Below are 25,072 nucleotides of genomic sequence, written 5' to 3'. Positions count from 1 at the left end.
TTTTTGAAATAACTCCTGTGAAAACATTTAGTTCACTAGGCTACCGTTTTCGAAGAAATCAAAGTCGTGTTTTCAGAATAGGTCGATTTTTCAGAACAGTCGAAAAATATGAAAACTTAGTTTTACGTATCAGTCTCGCACCCGAATAGTTCACGAGAAATCGAAGAATTAGTGGTTTCAGTCCGCTGTAGGCATACTTAACTGGCTCTGGTGGCGCCTACGCGGTATAAATCCTATGTTCCGGTCATACCTTTTGTAATCCATTGTCTAATCAGAAGTATGTGGACATCGATTACTGGACGACAATGAAAGGTATGTCCGTATTTTGGCTTTATGAAAGCTTCAGCTCTGATGGGAGCCTTTTCAGTGAGATATCTTAATGTCTGTAAATGAATGGTAGCCCATTCTGCCTCATAAGTCGAAACCAGACGTCTTGTGATGTTGGTTGGACACTGGGGTTTGGAGCGAAGTCGATGTTCTAACTCGTCCCAAAGGTGTTCCATTAGGAACAGGTTGAGACTCTGGGCAGGTTAGTCAGTTTCAAGAATGGTATTGTCCACAAATCATTGTCTCGTATGGTGGTTTATGAGAGGGCCCATTACCATGCTGATACAAAAATTATTATCTCCAAATTGTACTCTCTGAACGCAATACACATTGGTGTAAAATGTGTTAACATCCTTTCACATTTAGCGTTTTATTGTGTGCAATAAGGAAAGCAGATCCTAACCACCAAAAAGAAAGTTACCCCACCTCCGCGGTCCTCCGTACATCACTCGTGGAGCAACTGATGACGGCAGGTAATTTTCTCCACGTATTTACCAAATCCAAATATTTCAATCGGATTGGGTCAGGGTACAACGTGATTCATCAATCCATATTACTCTTTTCCAGTCGTCTGCTGTCCAGTTGTGTAACCACCTGAAATGTCGCTTGGCACTGCAACAAAAATGTGTGGCTTATGAAGAGCTGCTCGACAACTGTACCACATTCTTTTTAAAACCCAACGTACAGTCACTGTTCTAGCTGGTCTGCTGGTAACACTTCAGAACTCGCGGATGACTCCTTCCGCTGATTTCATGCAATTTTTACAACCACTTTGCGCGGCACTTGATGATCCCTGTCCTGTGACATTTGAGGTCCGCCAGGTCTCCGTTTAGCTTTGGTTATTCCTTCGGGTTTCCTCTTCACAGTCACTTAACCAACATTCGACTTGGGCCCATTTAGAAGGGTCGAAATGGCCTGATGGATTTTCAGCTCAGGCGATATCAAATGACTAGTCAATTTTCGATGTTATCTAGCTCGCACGACCGACCCATCCCGCTATTACTATTTCTCTACTGACACCCAAACCTCCGGATGTCAGACACTCACATCGATACCAAACATTGTGTGTCGATAGAGTATCAACCAAAACACCGATTTAGTTCGTGCTGTGTGCTGTCGTCTGTGCGTAAACGATAATTAAAAGTGGAACAGCAGAACTACAGAGTAAGGGGAAACCGTATCTGTGAGCTGTAAACGTGAAGGACTCTAGTAGGTGAGTTCGTAGAGCGTCAGATCGTCGTACTAAATGTCCCAAGTGTAGATACAAGTGTTTTAGTCTAAAATGTATTTTAAATAGTGTATCTTGTGTAAAAATGTGATCTCTCTCTCTCTCTCTCTCTCTCTCTCTCTCTCTCTCTCTCCCTCCCTCCGTCCCTCAGTCACTCACACTCCACACTAACGCTTGCGTCTTGTAACCTCCATCTCATACACCACCCCGCCACTAACAATAAAAGTTTATTTGTCTTAAAGCAGCCTTGCATTTGCCCTAGTCATAAATATGTGAAATCCTACTCATCAAGTGCCCAAGTGCATTAGGTTTCGTAGTTCTTTTAATAATCACATGCACATTTCAACTTAGACATCCTTACTATCATGAATATGTATGTAAAACTGACACCAAAGTGTGTGAGAGTACTATCCTCCAAATTATATTTCACGTATATGATTTCTACTACATAAAGCGAGCATGCCTCTACATGTGCAAGTTCAGTGACCTGGTAACACAGATGCGAAACCAGAAACCAGTACATTATACTACAACAAACCAAAGCAATAAAACGATTAAACATGCATGAATATATTATGCAAAAATCAACCGAAATAAAATTAACCAATAATAGCCCACGATTAATGAAGGCAATACAAGAAAACAAACAAGGAACAACGTGAGAATGTTTGTCTCCATGTACATATCTGTATTAGTTAAAACTGTAAATAAAATTTATATATGTTACGAAAGAAAGCCGAAACCCACCGGAGGCGATTTTTTTTAACAGTTTACGTATGAAATTGTTATATAGGAGTACATTTTTCTGACATGTAAAAGGATGTTTCGGAGTTTGTAGCAATATTCTTTTGGCATTCTGCTTTCGCCTCCTTAGTTGAAAGTAGCAAATCTATAGCGAACCTGTGACCACTGGAGACAATGGGCACAGGTTCATTTCACTGTCGTAACACACCACATTAATTCTGTCATATTCTGCAAACAAATACGGAAAATTTTTGTTTACAGAATATGACATTGTACATGTGATGTGTTACGACAATGGAAGGAACCTGTGACCACTGGAGACAGTGCCACAAGTTCCTCCAAAAACGCTTAACACAACACACACAAATTTCATACTAACAAATGTAAATCCACCTGATGATAGAGGTTTAAATCTTTTAAACGCGTCGTGGAGGTAAATAAACAGTGACTGGTAACAGTAAACCTGTTGTTTCATTTATTGTCCTTTTACATGTCAGAAAAATGTTCTCCCACATAACAATTTGATGCGCAAACTGTTAAAAAAATCACTGTCTGCGGGTTTCAAACTCGGTATGTTCAGTACGACAATTTTACGGTCTGGCAACTTGCCTATCAGAGAACTACACCTTTACCCCTCAAAGATATACTTTGTCTATACTACGTAGTTCTGGCGTCACTTTTAATTACCATTTACGCATGTTCTACTTGACGACAGCACACAACACGAACTCAAATAGGTGTTTTGGTTGATACTCTATCGACCAACAACTACCTGAGTATTTGACATCTGGAGGTTTGGGTGTGAGAATACATTACTCTCGGCTCCTTTTATACTAGCTGGTCCGCTTCTCGTGACATCTAGTGGTCAGTTCCACATTGCATATGGGATACCGGATAATGTGTCCCCAAATTTGTATATTTGTTCCAAATACAATAAATTTCCTGTGAACAAGGGGAAAAAGCCGTGAGCAAGTAGCCCCATACCACTGCAGAGAGCATCGACAGTTGCGCTGTCACAGATTTAGCACTGCCATTGACCAGTATCGTGGCATATACACTCCTGGAAATTGAAATAAGAACACCGTGAATTCATTGTCCCAGGAAGGGGAAACTTTATTGACACATTCCTGGGGTCAGATACATCACATGATCACACTGACAGAACCACAGGCACATAGACACAGGCAACAGAGCATGCACAATGTCGGCACTAGTACAGTGTATATCCACCTTTCGCAGCAATGCAGGCTGCTATTCTCCCATGGAGACGATCGTAGAGATGCTGGATGTAGTCCTGTGGAACGGCTTGCCATGCCATTTCCACCTGGCGCCTCAGTTGGACCAGCGTTCGTGCTGGACGTGCAGACCGCGTGAGACGACGCTTCACCCAGTCCCAAACATGCTCAATGGGGGACAGATCCGGTGATCTTGCTGGCCAGGGTAGTTGACTTACACCTTCTAGAGCACGTTGGGTGGCACGGGATACATGCGGACGTGCATTGTCCTGTTGGAACAGCAAGTTCCCTTGCCGGTCTAGGAATGGTAGAATGATGGGTTCGATGACGGTTTGGATGTACCGTGCACTATTCAGTGTCCCCTCGACGATCACCAGTGGTGTACGGCCAGTGTAGGAGATCGCTCCCCACACCACGATGCCTGGTGTTGGCCCTGTGTGCCTCGGTCGTATGCAGTCCTGATTGTGGCGCTCACCTGCACGGCGCCAAACACGCATACGACCATCATTGGCACCAAGGCAGAAGCGACTCTCATCGCTGAAGACGACACGTTTCCATTCGTCCCTCCATTCACGCCTGTCGCGACACCACTGGAGGCGGGCTGCACGATGTTGGGGCGTGAGCGGAAGACGGCCTAACGGTGTGCGGGACCGTAGTCCAGCTTCATGGAGACGGTTGCGGATGGTCCTCGCCGATACCCCAGGAGCAACAGTGTCCCTAATTTGCTGGGAAGTGGCGGTGTGGCCCCCTACGGCACTGCGTAGGATCCTACGGTCTTGGCGTGCATCCGTGCGTCGCTGCGATCCGGTCCCAGGTCGACGGGCACGTGCACCTTCCGCCGACCACTGGCGACAACATCGATGTACTGTGGAGACCTCACGCCCCACGTGTTGAGCAATTCGGCGGTACGTCCACCCGGCCTCCCGCATGCCCACTATACGCCCTCGCTCAAAGTCCGTCAACTGCACATACGGTTCACGTCCACGCTGTCGCGGCATGCTACCAGTGTTAAAGACTGCGATGGAGCTCCGTATGCCACGGCAAACTGGCTGACACTGACGGCGGCGGTGCACAAATGCTGCGCAGCTATTGCCATTCGACGGCCAACACCGCGGTTCCTGGTGTGTCCGCTGTGCCGTGCGTGTGATCATTGCTTGTACAGCCCTCTCGCAGCCCGCATCTCGTGGTCGTGTGGTAGCGTCCTCGCTTCCCACGCCCGGGTTCCCGGGTTCGATTCCCGGCGGGGTCAGGGATTTTCTCTGCCTCGTGATGGCTGGGTGTTGTGTGATGTCCTTAGGTTAGTTAGGTTTAAGTAGTTCTAAGTTCTAGGGGACTGATGACCATAGATGTTAAGTCCCATAGTGCTCAGAGCCATTTGAACCAGCCCTCTCGCAGTGTCCGGAGCAAGTATGGTGGGTCTGACACACCGGTGTCAATGTGTTCTTTTTTCCATTTCCAGGAGTGTACATGGTGAGTCACCTAACATTACCGCTGGATATATTTCGTAAACCACATCAAATACTGACGAATCGATTCCACAGACCGAACGTGAGGAGAGGGGCGAGTGTAATTGGTTAATACAAACCATTAAAAAATGCACGGAAGTATGTTTTTTAACACAAACCTACGTTTTTTTTTAAATTGAACCCCGTTAGTTTTGTTAGCACATCTGAACATATAAACAAATACGTAATCAGTGCCGTTTGTTGCATTGTAAAATGTTAACTACATCCGGAGATAGCGGAGTTAGCCTCAAAGTTTCTCGATTCCTGAGATATTTTAGCAATTGGCAAAATGGAGAGGGATATTTATTGTGATGTACTTATATGTCGCTATCATAAACATACATAGACTAAACAATACTTGCCGGCCTATGTGGCAGAGCGGTTCTATGCGCTTCAGTCTGGAACCGCGCGATCGCTACGGTCGCATGTTCGAATCCTGCCTCGGGAATGGATGTGTGTGATGTCCTTAGGTTAGTTAGGTTTAAGTAGTTCTAAGTTTTAGGGGACTGATGACCTCAGCTGTTAAGTCCCATAGTGCTCAGAGCCATTTGAACCTAACGACACCTCACACATCCATGCCCGAGGCAGGATTCGAACCTGCGACCGCAGCAGCAGCGCGGTCCCGGACTGAAGCGCCTAGAACCGGTCGGTCACAGAGGCCGGCCGGAGTTGAAAGTAAATTAGATAAATAATTTCAGTGCAACTCGGGGCAGCATGTTACAAGTAATTTCCTAGATACAGGTTTCAGCAAGTTTTCCATGGTATTCTAGCTACAACCATTTTCGTTTGCACAGCTGACGGCAGACTTTAAATGGTTTGAATTCAAAATACAAGCATAGTACATTCAAATTAATCAATTTTTCAGTTACAATTTTCAATATTCAGTCAAACTGGAGAACGGCTCTCGATGTTAAATGGTTCAAATGGCTCTGAGCAGTATGGGACTTAAATGCTGTGGTCATCAGTCCCCTAGAACTTAGTACTACTTAAACCTAACTAACCTAAGGACATCACACACATCCACGCCCGAGGCAGGATTCGAACCTGCGACGTAGCAGTCGCGCGGTTCCAGACTGTAGCGCCTAGAACCGCTCGGCTACCCTGACCGGCTCTCAGTATTAGTCACTATACTCACGTAAATCGATTTTTTTATAAACTTTTCTCAACATTCCTGTTATTTTATATTCGTTCTGATGGCTAGCTCCTTCACACCGCTCAAATAAAATTTGTCACAGAAGAAGCGAGCTGACGACAGAACTATGAAATAGACAGTTTTTGTGTGCTGGTATTGACAATACAGTGATGGTCTTCGTCAGTATTTGGAGTGATCTGTCACTTGTATACAAACAAGAATGAAAACTGAATTTATATTTCACAGAAGCAGCAAATTGTTTCTAATGTAGTCTTTCACCCTGAGTGGAATGTGGAGGAGACGAGTGTTATGTAACTGTTCTGCGGGTGAACATTCCTATACCGTAGAATGTTTCAGATTTATCTTTCTATGTGCACACGATGCGTCTTAACAGGCTAAGATGGTTGCCACACGTGAATTACTATCTAACCACACTGAGCCTCGCTTTCCAAAACTTACCCTTTTATATCCCACTTTACGTTTCACAATGAAACTGGGACTCTCAAGCTAAGTCCGCGCTTTAATGGACTTAACAGTCAACGTGAATGCTGAAGTCGTTCAGATGGCGTAGCGTTGACCTGGAAAAACAGAGAGTGTAGAGTTACAAATATTGACGGTAACGCTGATGTCTTTCGCGCCTCAGCAACATCAGGTAAACATTTATAAGAGTTTATTTCGATGTATTTATGTTAGCGTTGTTTGTTATTTACAAATATTCAAACAAATTTGTTTGTTTTCTGTTTCGTGCGGCATCGTACTTCTCTGTGGACGCGGCGCTTGGCAGTGCAGTTCGCCGCGATGTTTAGCCGACGGGCAGCGACCGCGTGAAGATGGAATCCGCATTGTCAAGACCTCGTTGCGTCTAATAACAATACCTAAAAATAATTAAAATCAAAACATTTGTAATTATACGTGTAAATGACGTAATAAAAATGTTTTGTTTCGACAAGAGTAGGTTAACGGTCCTTGTCGCATGGTGGTCCTTTTCGCACGGTAATATTTGTATTGTATACAGACAAGAGGAATTCATCCACGTATCTTACAGACAACAAACATTCATCTGAGAAGATTTATTACAGAAAATTTGTAGCCTGAAACTGATTTCACTGCTTTCTATTTTTCACGAACATTAAATAGTTCTCATCTATGTACCTCAATTTTTTTAAACGTCACGTAAGTGAAAATATTACATCTGTAAAATGAAAACAATTTACTCGTATACCACCCAGCTGAGCTTATGAAAGTAGTCTTTTGCTTAATAATTATAAAGTTTTGTTCTACATATGTAAGTCATTAATCTATTTCCCTATCAGAATTGTCAGCTGAACCTGTATACTTACGACAAATCATAAAAGCTGTAAAGAAGCTAACATTTTTAGAAAGATAAAAAAGACATAAAAATACTAAGCAATAGTTTCAGACTATGTGGTGTTTCATCAAGTTTACTAGAAGACCGGTGCCTCTAAATTCATAAACGGTGCAAAAAGCACCAACGCCAGTTTCGAGAGAAGAACAGCAACGTTTTTTGAATTTCATTTTATTTTATTTCTATTTTTAAATATAATATATAATTATAATATTTATTTAATGTTGAAGTTCTTACTTTTTTCTTTAGGAAAGACATAGGTCATGTATAATGTAGTGGACTCACAAGATTCACCTAGACGACAACAGAAAATTGTGCGGAAAAATACTTCTCGTATTGGTCTTGATGAATGCCAAAAGGAAACCGCTTATCTCGTACCCAAACTACATTCACAGTGCCCTTCAAAAGACCACACAGAGAGCGCACACAGCCATACCAGCACCCCCGCACTCGTGTAGTTCCACTCAGCCGCTACCCCTCACCTTTTTCTCGTCTAGCTCGGCGCAATGCAAAACGTTAATATCAACGCCAATTCATCAGATAATGCCGTCACAAAGCCGAATTATTGAAGCAGTATTCAATCAAACGCTTGCGAAATTCAAATAATCTCAAAAGCCATATTAAATTACGCTCTGGGACACTGCCACAAAACGAATTAATATGAAAAAAGTAGCCTCACGCAAATTCTGTTCCGACTCATTACAAATGATATCCAGATGGCATCTAGTGGAACGTTTATTTGTTTAATCAATCAAATATATGTGGGACAAAGGCAAAAGGCTCATTATTCTCTGTGGTCGAGCTTATTTTTCGTCATTTCATACAGGCTTACAAAATAGGTTACTTGAACAGTAGTTGGTAAAGACCAATATTGCAAAGCGTCATTAACTCCGTGTATTTTTCTTATTTTCGTCCCTCTTTATCCGCTTGGTTTCCTCATTTCTATTCGCTTCAAAGTCGTTGAGGACCTTAATATGGAATTCTTCTATTTTTGCTAAGCATGCACTGTATTGATTATTACATATGCTGTTCAACAACTGTGTGCTAAGCCAGCACTCCAACCCAGCTGTCAGCCTATCTTCGAAAACTTTTTATCAATTACGCTAGACGAGCACACGTTACGGCCCGTTTCGAAGTTTCAGGTTACAACAGGTTTCTCTTCCCGTCCATATAGTTACACAGCGGATCCCTCAGATTTATATCAGAGAATGGATACTGTGCGGCGTTTGATTCCTCCACAGCCAAAATTTTTGCTGTCACTCCCTTTTGTCTAATTTTTATGGCAAAGTATGAATATGGTAGTCCCTCGAAGCGCGTAATTTGAAGTTGATGTAGATAAATAAAAGACAGTCTAAACCTCCCATTGTGTTAAGCGCCTCATAATGACTGACATCTGTCAAGATTTTCTGTTTTAATAAGTATAACAAAGTTCTTCGCAAACACTGAAATGGGGTTGAAATGTTACTTAAGGCATTCGATGGCTATAGTTAACTGAGATACACTTAAAATATATTTGAGAAAATCTCCGTACTCATCCTCGAGTCTCTCTGGCGGAGTATACCCCCTTAGTATCTAACGTATCAACTGGAAATCAAGGACTGTACGAAGATAGGCATACATTCCAGAATGCCTGATCAATCTAGGGAAATTATAGCACCAATACGAGCAAGCGGTCATCAGAATGCAATTCATCGACATCTTCCATTGAACTATTTCTAGTAGCAGGAGAGGAGAATGTTCCTGATCTCTGTGTAACGCTGGAGTGTGTGCTACACTAACACACTGATGTGACAAAAGTCATGAGATATCGATATGCACATACACAGATGGCAGTATTGTCGCGTACACAAGGTATGTAAGGACATTGCATTGGGGGAGCTGTCATTTGTACTCAGGTGATTCATGTATAAAGGTTTCCGACGTGATTATGGCCGCACGCTGGGAACCAACATATTATGAACGCGGAATGATAGTTGGAGCTAGACGCATGGGATATTCCATTTCGGAAATTGTTAGCGAATTCAATATTCCGAGATCCACAATGTCAAGAATGTGCCGAGAACACCAAATTTCAGGTGTTACCTCTCACCAGTGCAGTGGCCGACGGCCTTCGCTTAACGACCGAGAGCAACGGCGTTTGCATAGAGTTTTAAATGCTAACAGACATGCAGCTCTGCGTGAAATAATAGCAGAAACGAATGTGGGACGTACGATGAAAGTATCAGTTAGGACAGTGCGAATAAATTTGCCGTTAATGGACTATGCCAACAGATGACTGTCGCGAATGCCTTTGCTAATAGCAAGACATCGCCTTCAGCGCTTCTCCTGGACTCTTGACCATATCAGTTGGACCCTAGACGACTGAAAACCTTAGACAGGACAGATGAGTCCCGATTTCAGTTGGCAAGAGCTGATGGTAGGGTTCGAGCGTGGCACAGGTCCCACGAACCCACGGATCCAAGTCGTCAATGAAGTACTGTGCAAGCTGGTGGTGATTCGATAATGGTGCGAGCTTTGTTTTCATGAATAGACTGGATCCAAGTGATCCGATCATTGCCTGTAAATGGTTATGTTCGGCTACTTGGAGACTTCATGCTTCGTGTACCCAAACAATGAGGGAATTTTTATCGATGACTATGCGCAATGTCACGGGGCCACAATTGTGCGCGAATGGATGAAGAACATTCTGGACAATTCGAGCGAATCCCATCGAACATTTATGGAACATAATTCAGAGGTAAGTTGGTACACAAAATCCTGCACTGGCAACACTTTCGCAATAATGGACGGCTATAGAGGCAGCATGGCTCAGTATTTCTGCAGGGAACTTCCGGTAATCTACTGAGTCCGTGCCATGTCGAGTTGATGCACATGTCGGGCAAAAGGAGCTCCGACACGATATTGGCACACAGTGAGACACAGTGAGACTGAAAAGCTCCATCCATAATGGAGTCTGGGGTGGCATAAAATCTCCTGCAAAGAGAGTTAGTTCCAGGTGAATTTAAAATAAGTCCATAGAAAGATCCTATATTCAAAGTTTTTTATTAAAATGGCAAATAAATATTTCATGATGGGGGGGGGGGGGGGGAGGAACAGAACGGGATAACCTGCGTAATTCATCTGGGCACTAGACCTACAACTCTTTTGTCACTTAGGTCTTTCCTTCGGTAGAGGCAGTATCATCCAAGCATAGGGGCGTTTCGTAGGATGTTCAATAATTCGTGTCCCGCCACCCTTGTTCTCAAACATATTTATTATCAGGAGTTATAATTTGATGACAATATCAATGAACATCTATTTTTCTCCGTAGTGTCCATCATGTCCTATGGACTTAGGCTAGCGATGTGTAAGAGCTTGTATTCGTTGTTTTTCCACTGCATAAATTACCCTTTCATCGTCATCAAAGTGTATTCAACGTGGAGAAATCTTAGTTACGTAGACAGATGCAAGACTGAGGAAGTCATGTCCGGATTATGGAGTGGACGACACAATAGTTCAATAAAAAATGTTCAAATGTGTGTGAAATCTTACGGGACTTAACTGCTAAGGTCATCAGTCCCTAAGCTTACACACTACTTAACCTATTTATCCTAAGGACAAACACACACACCCATGCCCGAGGGAGCACTCGAACCTCCGCCGAGACCAGCCACACAGTCCATGACTGCAGCGCTTTAGACCGCTCGGCTAATCGCGCGCGGCGACACAATAGTGTCCAACTCAATTTGGCGGTTTGTTTCGAGGTTCTCAGACTTTTTCTCAAGTGTGTATTGGCTTTTTGGAGAAAGATTTCTTTTGGAGTCTTGTCAGACCGAACACGTTGGGAATGGTTCCTCAATTTGTTGAGAGTCTTCAGACACGCCTCTGAATTAATCGTTGATCTATTCGGCAACGCAACAGCGAGAATGATACCATGACTATCCCAAAAGATTATCATCATGACCCTGCCACCAGAGGGAACTGCCTACCAGTTCAGTGATTGACTTTTTGTTTCCATTTCAAAGTGGTGCACCCAGCTTGCGTCACCTGTAACCATCCGGACAGAAAGGTCCTCCGTTGGCTCTGAACTGCTCCAACAGCTCAAATGAAATCTTATGCCCCATTGTAAGAATTTGAGAAAACGCTCTTGAGCACACCTTCGAATACTCAATGACCTTCCGTCCTTAAACAAGCACTTCCAGTGCCCACCGGTAGTTATAGAGCCAATTGCCAAGTTGTGATGCATCGGTCAGCACATTCGTGCGAATCACCATGTCGGTAGTAGTGATTGTGTCAGGACGTCCCAAACGTGCTCGACCATGGAGTTCAGTTTCTGCACTTCTTTTCGCTGTGTCTCCCTTTACCCATCGCCCATCAGAACCCCTATCAACTGCATCATTATTATACACAAAAAATTTATAGATGTTCACCACAATTTGTTTTTCCGCAACCAACGCTCCATCTACAACATGATGCGTGTAATGCGTGCACTGCTTACACGATATTTTTATGGTTCATTAGAGGTCTCCCATCCGTCGGAGTCATTCGAAACTGTGCACACCGGCGAAGAATCATCAAATTTGAAGGGCGTTGTTCTATACACAGTGTTTCACAGGAGAAATTTTCAGTATTCCGGGGTATGACAGAAACTATCATTCGAAGCAACAAAGTTCAGTAAATATGGGCTCTAAAATGGCTACGTCAAGAGCTATGAGCACTTCTTAATCTTCGGTACTGTGAAAAAAATCTCTTCTACTGCTAGCCCCTTACTTTCCATTTTTGGGAGGCAGGTAGAATAGACCAAAATAAGAAAATATTGTCAAGTAAATGTGGCCTCTAAAACGCATACCTCAAGAGCTGTGAGCACTTCTTCAGTAGAAGAGATACGAGGGTCACTCCAAAGAACTGCACACTATTTTTTTAAAAATCCATCTTTTCTTCTACATCTTTGAAAATTTTACAGTCTGTAGATACGTCCTTTGGGAATAATATTTTCATTTCCATTTCTCCACATAATTTCCATCCCTCTGAACTGCCTTACGCCATCTAGGAACCAGCGCCTGTATACCCGCACGGTAAAATTCTGGACCAACCGGTTGGAGCCACTGTTTGGCAACGTGCACAAGGGAGTCATCATCTTCAAATCTTGTTCCACGAAGAGAGTCTTTCAGTTTCCCAAAGAGATGATAGTCACATGGACTTTAAGGCGGGTGTTTTAGTGTTGTCCATCCGAGTTTTGTGATCGCTTCCATGGTTTTTTGACTGACATGTGGCCGTGCATTGTCGTGCAACAGCAAAAGATCCTGCTTTTACCGATGTGGTCGAACACGACGCAGTCGAGCTTGAAGTTTCTTCAGTGTCGTCACATATGAATCAGGATTTATGGTGGTTCCACTTGGCATGATGTCCACAAGCAAGAATCCTTCGGAATGGAAAAACACCGTAGCCATATCTTTTCCAGCAGAAGGTGTCGTTTTGATTTTTTTTTCTTGGGTGAACTTGCATGATGCCACTCCATTGATTTCACAATATATATAAATGACCTAGTAGATAGTGTCGGAAGTTCCATGCGGCTTTTCGCGGATGATGCTGTAGTATACAGAGAAGTTGCAGCTATTAGAAAATTGTAGCGAAATGCAGGAAGATCTGCAGCGGATAGGCACTTGGTGCAGGGAGTGGCAACTGACCCTTAACGTAGACAAATGTATAGCGAATACATAGAAAGAAGGATCCTTTATTGTATGATTATATGATAGCGGAACAAACACTGGTAGCAGTTACTTCTGTAAAATATCTGGGAGTATGCGTGCGGCACGATTTGAAGTGGAATGATCATATAAAATTAATTGTTGGTAAGGCGGGTACCAGGTTGAGATTCATTGGGAGAGTCCTTAAAAAATGTAGTCCATCAACAAAGGAGGTGGCTTACAAAACACTCGTTCGACCTGTACTTGAGTATTGCTCATCAGTGTGGGATCCGTACCAGATCGGGTTAACGGAGGAGATAGAGAAGATCCAAAGAAGAGCGGCGCGTTTCGTCACAGGGTTATTTGGTAACCGTGATAGCGTTATGGGGATGTTTTGCAAACTCAAGTGGCAGACTCTGCAAGAGAGGAGCTCTGCATCGCGGTGTAGCTTGCTCGCCAGGTTTCAAGAGGGTGCGTTTCTGGATGAGGTATCGAATATATTGCTTCCCCCTACTTATACCTCCCGAGGAGATCACGAATGTAAAATTAGAGAGATTCGAGCGCGCACGGGGGCTTTCAGACAGTCGTTCTTCCCGCGAACCATACGCGACTGGAACCTAAAAGGGAGGTAATGATAGTGGCACGTAGAGTGCCCTCCGCCACACACCGTTGGGTGGCTTGCGGAGTATAAATGTAGATGTAGATGTAGATGATTGCCTCTTCGTCTCTGGTGAAAAATGATGAAGGCACGTTTCATCACCTGTCACAATTCTTCCAAGAAATTCATTTCCACCATTCTCGTACTGTTCCAAATGTTCTCTGCATACCGTTTTTCTTGTTTCTTTGTGAGCTGCTGTCAACATCCTGGGAATCCACCTGGCACAAACCTTTTTTAACGCCAACACTTTCAGTATTCTGCAAACACTTCCTTCCCCTGTCTCAACGTAGCGTGACAATTCGTTCACTGTTATGCGTCTGTAAGCAGTCACCAATTCGTTAACTCTCTGCACATTGTCTGGAGTGTGTGCAGTACGAGGCCTGCCGCTGCGAGGACAATCCTCAATATTGCCGTGCCCGCTTTCATCACGTAACCTGCTTGCCCACCGACTAACTGTACTGCGATCGACAGCAGCATCTCCATACACTTTTTCAACCTCTTTTGGATGTTTCCCACTGTCTCGTTTTCACAGCACAGGAATTCTACGACAGCACGTTGCTTCTGACGAACGTCAAGTGTAGCAGCCATCTTGAAGACATGCTGTGACTGCGCCACTCACGGGAACAGGTTGAACTAAGTTTGAAAACAAGCGGGAAGGATGTATCTACTGTAAAACTTTCACACTTGCAGAATGAAAACTGTATTTTTACAAAAATGGTGTGCATTTCTTTCGGAGTGACCCTCGTATGTTTCACAGTAGCTAAGATGAACAAGTGCTCATAGATCTTAAGGTACGCACTCTAGAGCCCATGTTTATTGGCCATTTTTCTTATTTTTTCGTCCTTACTACCACTTTTCAAAATACATCAGGGAAAGGGCTTACAGTAGTTTCATATAATAAGAAATGCTCGTAGCTCTTAAGGTACGCATTTCAGAGCCGATGTTTATTGAACTTTTTTCTTTGAGCGGTTGTTCCTGTCATATCCCTGAATACTGAACATTTCTTCTGGGACACACCGTATATCTTAACGGTTGTAAAACAATTTGTTGAATTATTTATTGAACGATGCTCGTGGCTGGTGTAAAACGTGTGCTCTTTAAACATAAGCACTATACTAACAGTTTCAGTAGCACTACATGCGCTCTCGACTGTAGTACAGATGTTTGTCAGCCAAGTTCCTCCCCTCTCCCTTTCCCTCTACGAGTAGGCGAATCTACATCGTAAAGAGAAAAGCTGAGAGGACTGGAGGATACACTCAACCAGGCCTCAACATGCCTCACAGAATCGTCATTCTCTGACGTCACACGCATCTTACAGCGACAAAACAGTTTACGTTGCTGCGTCGAACGCAGTCGCTGAAGATACTGGTACATTTAGCCATCGCCAGAGTGTTGCAAATCTCATAGAAAGTTTGAACTGGGACACACTGGCAGATAGACGACGCGCTAAACGGAAGGGGCTAATCACTAAAATCCGAAATCCGATCTTCGCCGAGGATGTAGAGCATATATTATCACCACCAACTTTCAGATCTCGCAATGATCACTATTCAAAGATAAGGGAAATTCGAGCTCGTACTGAGGCGTTCAGACAGTCGTTTTTCCCTCGTGCGACCCGCGAGTGGAACAGTGGAGAGGGGAGGGAGGGTGGAGCGGGGGGGGAATATAACTTTGGCGCGAATTGTGCCCTCCGCCACACGCTTGGTGGCTAGCGGAATATATATGTAGATGTAGAAGATACCCAGAGGCTACGTCAATACCGTTAGTCAACGTCAAACTTTTGGAATCTTGAACACATTTGACTTTTCCGTGTAGTAGCAATTGCAGTTGCTTCATATTGTACTGCAGTGTCTATTATTCCTATTTGTTTTGTGTAGTTGTAGGTCAACTTTGAATTCTTAACATAGAGCAGATTTACTGCATTTTAATAAGCAAAACAGCGGGAAATTTGTTTCACTTCGATAAATTATTTCGTGAATTCAAAAAACCAGAGATTTTATGTCTAGAAAAAGCAGGAATTGCCTGCAAGGCACACAGCGAATGTTATAATTAAAGTACAATATATTGCCAGAGGTCGCGTATGATTTGATTTATTTCACTGGTTTCCCTCTAACGTTTTTCCGCCAGGGCATTGAATATCTGAGGATGCACGAACCCGATGAGGCAAACTAGTCAAATAAGTCAAAAAGTACGCGACCTGTGGCGGTTTATCTGCGCATATTTTCTTTCTACTTTGTTAATATTTCTCTTTCAATATTGCTTACATCGTTGCACAAATTTATCACGCATTTATGGATTCGAAATAAAAATGGTTCAAATGGCTCTAAGCACTATGAGACATCTGAGGTCATGAGTCCCCTAGACTTAGAACTACTTAAACCTAACTAACCTAAGAACATCACACACATCCATGTCCGAAGCAGGATTCGAACCTGCGAGGTTCCTGACTGAAGCGCCTAGAACCACTCGGCCACAACGGCCGGCCGGACTCGAAATACAGCGTAACTTTGCAGTCAATGAGAACTTAACAATTACTACCATGTAATACTATACTTTCATAGGTATCATAATTTTGTACAAGAAAAACCTTCAACTTTACTTGCGAGTAAAACAAAATGCTTTTATTATTTGATCTGTGTTTTATAAAATTATCTTTACCAACCTTCGCAATTTTGTGTAAATTAATAATACTTACATTATCAATATTTTAAGTACTTATTATTTAAACAATTATTTATAACCATCAGAGAAAAATTGGGGAAAATTAGCTGGTTTTATATTTGTCAGAGAGTAAAATGTGATGATAGCAACGTCCCAGGCGTTGACTTGTTACAGTAGAGTGCGATTATTCGGCTCTATAGTGCTAGTCACGATACAGACTGGTCTGGTGTATCCCGTGCAAGACGCGTAGTTGATCACTGTGGAGTTAAGGCATATTTAACGAAAGGCTGTGGTAGTGACGTATGTAAGCAGATGAACTAAGCTCCAGATAACATAAAGAGCCTGCCCCAAAACCGGCAGCTTTATGCTTCTTCATCGTACTGGCAATTTTTTAAAAAACATTTCCCACACATGGTAGAAAAGCCGTAGAGTTAACATTTCTTTCCTTTCTCCCGTTCTTTTTCTGGTTTGGTGTTTTCGCTTGCAGAACTCTCATAATCTGACGTTTTATTTATCCATCTTTACTGAGCACCTCCTCCAAATGTACCAATTCGTCCTGTACGAGTAAGTTGTAAGCCTACGACACTACGTGGACCCCGCGTAATAAAACTTTAAGTACGCGCATAGTAAGTGAAGGATGGTGGCAGCTGGACTCCTGCAAGTATAAACTAGTATTGGTGGGGTTACGATACACGCAATGTTTTTATACTTTGTCACTTAAAGTTTTACTTATGACATCGCTAATGTGTTGACTATTTTATATCTGACGAAAGCAAATATACTCCAACGTACATCGTTATGTCAGATGGTTCTAATCCACTTACTGATCCTTGTTGAAGAACTCTATGACTATCACCCGAAACATCAGAAGAAGAAGTGTTGCTGTTCCAGCTGCACAACCGAACGGTGATGGGGTATTCTCTTCGCAGGGTCTCATGGTGTGAGATCATATGACATTGCTAATGGTTATCCGGTAGTTGGATTGGAATTTTAAGTTCGCCAGTCAGGTTGCTGCTGCTCGAAAGAAATACGCAGTGTGGTGACATGAAGTTTCCTTTCGCCTTTTCCTTTTACTTCCACTGTTAGTTTCATTGGTTACATGGTTCGTAATTTCGGTCTCTTGCTATGGTGTAGAACGAGTCAGTTTACTATTTAAAAAAAACTTTTCACAGAAAAATATGCTAAATCTTTATCATCTACCTCACTGTCTTTTATATTTAACTTAAACTACCTTTAGTTCCTTTTGCATTGAGTGGTTAAAATTTAACTATGTTCACTCACACACACACGCACATATGCGCACATTACATTAAATATTCAGAAATCTTTCTGTGGAGGAGAAGTTTGGCATGTAGTCATTTCACCTTCTCTTTGATGTAAATTTTATTATTTATTTGAGTCTTCACATAACAGGGGAAGCTGACACGAAATATTTCTTTGCGTGTTCATTCGTGTTTTCCCTTTATGTAAGTAATACCATTTATGTTATGTGGAATATATAAATTTTACATGTGTGTACTCGTATATGGTTCATAATATAGTTACTATTACCAGAGAAACTAATATCGATATCAAAACCAAAGTAACAGTTAGAGAGACACCTGTGAAGGACAGTGGAGTCTAAAGAGGAGTAGTAGATTTTGTGAGACTGGTTGCTGACCGACTGCACAAGTGATACGCAAAGTTACAATACAACAGTTAAAAATTAATCATCTGTGTGCAATGTTGTTTAAAATGAGCCTGGACAGTCGGAGTTTCAAGGGAAACGCCATTAACATAAATAATGCTGCGAAAGAACATATACGGGCAGCGAAGTTGTGAGGGCATTCTAAATAAAATTTCGTGTGATTCGTTACCAACAAATGATCGTCCATTTTACTCTAACATACTCGTAGACTGTGTGCGATCTATGCAAGTAAAACTGGAAACTCTGTGAATATAATACCTTCCCGACTAAACATCCACTTTAAACTGTACCGCGCAGATTTTATTTTCAGAAACTATCAAATTTAAACGGTTCTTCATTCATTTGCCACTCATCAGTAATGTTAAAAGCGAATATTGCGGTATTAACAACGAAGATTCGCTGCACTGGATATAGTGGCGTCGAAGTACAGACAGCTGGACAAGAGCGCGCAACGTCCCATGGAACCTTCGTTTGTATTCAATCCTTACGTCATCTTTGATCTCCGAAAATATTGATAGTTACCTGAGGCGATAGAAAAGAGTGTCACAAGCGCATTTAGAGTAAGGTGTTTCAGCTCGAGTAGCCATTCTCGGGTGCACACGGGAATAGGTGGACAGGGATAGTAAAAATGGCTGACGTGTGGGCAATATGCAGCGGGTCGCAGCTTACGAGATCATACTCAACAGACCACGCGCTTCGCGGAGGGGTGGCCAAGCACCTCGCGCGTGGGCAGAGCGCATACGCGCAGGCCTACACAACCTACACCTGCCTAAGAGCACCATGAAGATTGGGGTTAGGCGCCTTGAACCATGGCGCAGCGTTGGAGCAGTCTGATTTAGAGTATAGAAATCATTTATATTCCGAAGTAACATAGAGTTTACACACTTATTTCTTTTATCTGGTGAAACAACCTGCTTACACAGAATCATCATGGATAAAATTACACAATCTTTTCATACATACATGTTTTTTTCTTTTATGGATTCTTGCTTTACTTCTTGGTAGAACAATTCCAGATTTACGTTTGAATATACAAGTACACTGTTTTTGTTCTACTGACTTATATTTATTTGAAACCAATTTTCGGATTTTTGGGCCATTTGCGGAAAACAGCTAACTAGCGTCTCTAAGAAACACTAATTCTTAGGTAACCAAACATTAACAGCAAAGATACAATCCACTTCCCCCCGCCTCCCCCGAAGAACCATGGATCTTGCCGTTGGTGGGGAGGCTTGCGTGCCTCAGCGATACAGACAGCCGTACCATAGGTGCGACCACAACGGAGGGGTATCTGTTGAGAGGCCAGACAAACGTGTGGTTCCTGAATAGGGGCAGCAGGCTTTTCAGTAGTTGCAGGGGCAACAGTCTGGATGATTGACTGATCTGGCCTTGTAACACTAACCAAAACGGCCTTGCTGTGCTGGTACTGCGAACGGCTGAAAGCAAGGGGAAATAGAGCCGTAATTTTTCCCGAGGGCATGCAGCTTTACTGTATGGTTAAATTATGATGGCGTCCTCTTGGGTAAAATATTCCGAAAGTAAAATAGTCCCCCCATTCGGATCTCCGGGCGGGGACAACTTAAGAGGACGTCGTTATCAGGAGAAAGAAAACTGGCGTTCTACGGATCGGAGCGCGGAATGTCAGATCCCTTAATCGAGCATGTAGGTTAGAAAATTTAAAAAGCGAAATGGATAGGTTAAAGTTACATATAGTAGGAAATAGTGAAGTTCGGTGGCAGGAGGAACAAGACTTTTGGTCAGGCGAATACAGGATTATAAATACAAAATCTAATAGGGGTAATGCAGGAGTCGGTTTAATAAAGAATAAAAAAATAGGAGTGCGGTTAAGCTACTACAAACAGCACAGTGAACGCCTTATTGTGGCCAAGATAGACACGAAGTCCACGCCTACTACAGTAGTACAAGTTTATATGCCAACTACCTCTGCACAGGACGAAGAAATTGATGACATGTATGATGAAATAAAAGAAATTATTCAGATAGTGAAGGGAGACAAAAATTTAATAGTCATGGGGACTGGAATTCGGTAGTAGGGAAAGGGAGAGAAGGAAACGTAGTAGGTGAATATGGATTAGGACTAAGAAATGAAAGAGGAAGCCGCCTGGTAGAATTTTGCACAGAGCACAACTTAATCATAGCTAACACTTGGTTCAAGAATCATAAAAGAAGGTTTTATACATGGAAGAATCCTGGAGATACTGAAAGGTTTCAGATAGATTACATAATGGTAAGACAGAGATTTAGGAACCGGGTTTTAAATTGTAAGACCTTTCAGGGGCAGATGTGCACCCTGACCACAATCTATTGGTTATGAACTGTAGATTAAAACTGAAGAAACTGCAAAAAGGTGGGCAATTAAGGAGATGGGACCTGGATAAATTGACTAAACCAGAGGTTGTACTGAGTTTCAGGCAGAGCGTAAGGGAACAATTGACAGGAATGGGGGAAAGAAATACAGTAGAAGGAGAATGGGTAGCTTTGAGAGATAAAGTAGTGAAGCCATCAGAGGATCAACTAGGTAAAAAGACGAGGGCTAGTAGAAATCCTTTGGTAACAGAAGAAATATTTAATTGATGAAAGGAGAAAATATAAAAATGCAATAAATGAAGCAGGCAAAAAGGAATACAAACGTCTCAAAAATGAGATCGACAGGAAGTGCAAAATGGCTAAGCAGGGATGGCTAGAGGACAAATGTAAGGATGTAGAGGCTTATCTCACTAGGGGTAAGATACATACTGCCTATAGGAAAATTAAAGAAACCTTTGGAGAAAAGAGAGCCACTTGTATGATTATCAAGAGCTCAGACGGAAACCCAGTTCTAAGCAAAGAAGGGAAAGCAGGAAGGTGGAAAGAGTATATAGAGGGTCTATACAAGGGCAATGTAGTTGAGGACAATATTATGGAAATGGAAGAGGTGTAGATGAAGATGAAATGGGAGATATGATACTGCGTGAAGTGTATGACAGAGCACTGAAAGACCTGAGTCGAAACAAGGCCCCGGGAGTAGACAACATTCCATTAGAACTACTGACGGCCTTGGGAGAGCCAGTCCTGACAAAAATCTACCATCTGGTGAGCAAGATGTATGAGACAGGTGAAATATCCTCACACTTCAAGAAGAATATAATAATTCCAATCCCAAAGAAAGCAGGTGTTGACAGATGTGAGAATTACCGAACAACCGGTGTAATAATTCACGGATGCAAAATGCTAACGCGAATTGTTTACAGACGAATGGAAAAACTGGTAGAAGCCGACCTCGGGGAAGATCAGTTTGGATTCCGTAGAAATATTGGAACACGTGAGGCAACACTGACCCTACGACTTATCTTAGAAGCTAGATTAAGAAAAGACAAACCTATGTTTCTATGATTTGTAGACTTAGAGAAAGCTTTTGACAATGTTGACTGAATACTCTCTTTCACATTCTATAGGTGGCAGAGGTAAAATACAGGGAGCGAAAGGCTATTTACAATTTTTACAGAAACCAGATGGCAGTTATAAGAGTCGAGGGGCATGAAAGGGAAGCAGTGGTTGGGAAGGGAGTGAGACAGGGTTGTAGCCTCTCTCCGATGTTATTCAATCTGTATAGTGAGCAAGCAGTGAAGGAAACAAAAGAAAAATTGGGAGTAGGTAATAAAATCCATGGAGAAGAAATAAAAATTTTGAGGTTCGCCGATGACATTATAATTCTGTCAGAGACAGCAGAGGACTTAGAGGAGCAGTTGAACGTAATGGATAGTGTCTTGAAAGCAGGATATAGGATGAACATCAACAAAAGCAAAACGAGGATAATGGAATGTAATCGAATTAAGTCGGGTGATGCTGAGGGAATTTGATTAGGAAAGTAGTAAAGGAGTTTTGCTATTTGGGCAGCAAAATAACTGGTGATAGTCGAAGTAGAGAGGATTTAAAATGTTGACTGGCAATGGCAAGAAAAGCGTTTCTGAAGAAGAGAAATTTGTTAACGTCGAGTATAGATTTAAGTGTCAGGAAGTCGTTTCTGAAGGTATTTGTATGGAGTTTAGCCATGTATGGAAGTGAAACATGGACAATAACTAGTTTGTACAGGAAGAGAATTGAAGCTTTCGAAATGTGGTGGTACAGAAGAATGTTGAATATTAGATGGGTAGATCATATAACTAATGAGGAGGTATTGAATAGGATTGGGGAGAAGAGAAGTTTGTGGCACAACTTGACTAGAAGAAGGGATCGGTTGGTAGGACATCAAGGGATCACCAATTTAGTATTGGAGGGCAGCGTGGAGGGTAAAAATCGTAGAGGGAGACCAAGAGATGAATACACTAAACAGATACAGAAGGATGTAGGTTGCAGTAGGTACTGGGAGATGAAGAAGCTTGCACAGGATAGAGTAGCATTTAGAGCTGCATCAAACCAGTCTCAGGACAGAAGACCACAACAACAACAACAATGCACTTGCGTAGAGTGTTGTGCATCACACTTCTTTCTTTACGTTGACACTCTACTTTTCACACTGGACGGTATTAAGCACAATAAATAATTAAGCGACAAAAGATTATAGGTTAAATGGTTATAATGTTAAAGTTTGTAGGCTCTTGCCACTGGCTGAGAAACTGTTAAACTGAGCGCTCTTCATTGACCTTCTACAAGAAACATGTGTTCTAGCATTGCAAATTAAACTTTAAGCAATGGACAGTATTATACACAATAATTAAAACGCACTATCTTACAGTATTACAGCTTGTATGGTTGTGATGCGATAGTTTGTGAAGTCATGACATTGGTTGAAAACTGTCTAACTAAGGCTAGTAACTAATTTTGTGCAGAAAACATATTTTACATTGTAAATTACATTTACGCTGTGGGCAATATTAAAAATAGTACATGGTTAAAATATACAATAATACAGTGTTACGAGTTATATTGTTGGAGTTAGTGTGGTAAGAAAGGTCAGGAATAGGAAATTCTGTTGTGCTTTAATTTTGTGTTGCAGTATGTGACTGTGTGGCGGTTTGTGGGTATGAGGCTGGTTGGCTGCATCATGTGAAGCTTAAAGTCGTAAAGTGGAGATTTGCTCAGCTGTAATCGTTCATTTGGAACAAGCTGGGGATTTTGAGTCAAATTTTGCATACCTCAAGTGCTTCTTCCTTTGTTGCCTATGTATAGTACTTCTGACAGCTGGAAATTACAAAAGTCAGACTCCACCTTTACTGAATATGTGCTGAATAAAGGAGATAGATACCACATACACACAGAAGTACTATACAAAGCCAAGAAAGGAAGAAGACTGAGACTGTTAAAAGCACTTGAGGTATGCAAATTTTAACTAAAAATCCCCGGTTTGTTCAAAATGATCATTTACAACTGTGCACATCTCCACTTTTAAGCCTCACATGTTCGAACCAAGCAGCCTCATACGCACAAACCACCAAACTGGAACATACTGCTACACAAAATTAAAACACACTAGAATTTCCTATTCCTTACCTTGCTTACCACAGAAACTTCAGCAATATTACTTGTAATACTGTCCTATTGTGTATTTCAACCATGTACTGTGATTAATATTGCCCATTGCATGAAATGTAATTTACAATGTGAAACATGTTTGTTGCACAACCTGAGTTAGTAACGCTCAGTTAGACAGTTCCCAACCAAAGTCACGACCTCACAAACTATGGCGTCACAACCATGTAACCTGTATTATTGTGCATAATATTGTGCTTTACCTGAAGTTTAATTTACAATGCGAAAGTACAGGTTTTTTCCACAACGTAAATGAAGAGTGCTCAGTTTAATAGTTTCTCGGCCAATGAGAAGGCCTCACAAAATTTAGCATTATAACCATTGAACCTGTAATGTTGGGTAGTTTAAATATTTATTGTGCTTAATATTGTCCATTGTGCAAAGAACAATGTCAACATTAAGAAACAAGTATGGTGCACAGCACTCTCTGCAAGTGCATTGTATCTTATGATGTTTGGTTACCTAAGAACTAGTGTCAATTACAGATACCAATCAGCTGTTTCCTGAAAACGGCCCAATAATCATAAAACTAGTTAGAAATAAACATAAATCATTAAAACAAGAACAGTGTACTTGTTATTCAGCATCAAATATTTGATTTGCAACCAGGTAATTCTAAAGTACAAAAGCACAGAGTTGAAAGTATGAGATCCCCGTTAACTTCGTTTAAATAAGACAACAATAAGATATTTATAGCTGGCTGTAGTCTAACGTCAGAATATTAGTAACTAGCAATAAACTCTCTAACCACCTGCTGTAATAAAATTTAACTAACAGTAACTTTCTCCTATCATGGAAATTTTACGTGCGTCAGTGTTTTACTTTATACGTTTGTTTTAAATTCAATTTTGCTACCGAATTAAATATTAGTGGAGGGAGGAAGAAAATTACAGTCATAAATTGGTCTGAGATTTTTATAGTAGAGCCCACTAAGATTGAAAGATAGACAATGTAAGATATTGCACTTCCTTTTGTTATATTTATAAACGTGACTGTTGTTTTCGTATTCTAGTAGATTGTCTATAACAAGCACGAAAAGGCAATAAATGTGCTGTGTCTGTTGTCAGTACGCCCTATTGTTTGAGTTGCCTAAAGCTCTTCCTCACTGAAAAGTTGCCACAGAATACGATACCATAAAACATTAGTAAATAAAAGTAGCCGGCCGCGGTGGCCGTGCGGTTCTGGCGCTGCAGTCCGGAACCGCGGGACTGCTACGGTCGCAGGTTCGAATTCTGCCTCGGGCATGGGTGTGTGTGATGTCCTTAAGTTAGTTAGGTTTAAGTAGTCCTAAGTTCTAGGGGACTTATGACCTAAGATGTTGGGTCCCATAGTGC

Source organism: Schistocerca nitens, chromosome 5 (assembly GCF_023898315.1).
Source record: "Schistocerca nitens isolate TAMUIC-IGC-003100 chromosome 5, iqSchNite1.1, whole genome shotgun sequence".
NCBI lineage: Eukaryota > Metazoa > Arthropoda > Insecta > Orthoptera > Acrididae > Schistocerca > Schistocerca nitens.
Note: the sequence above shows the minus strand (reverse complement) of the source record.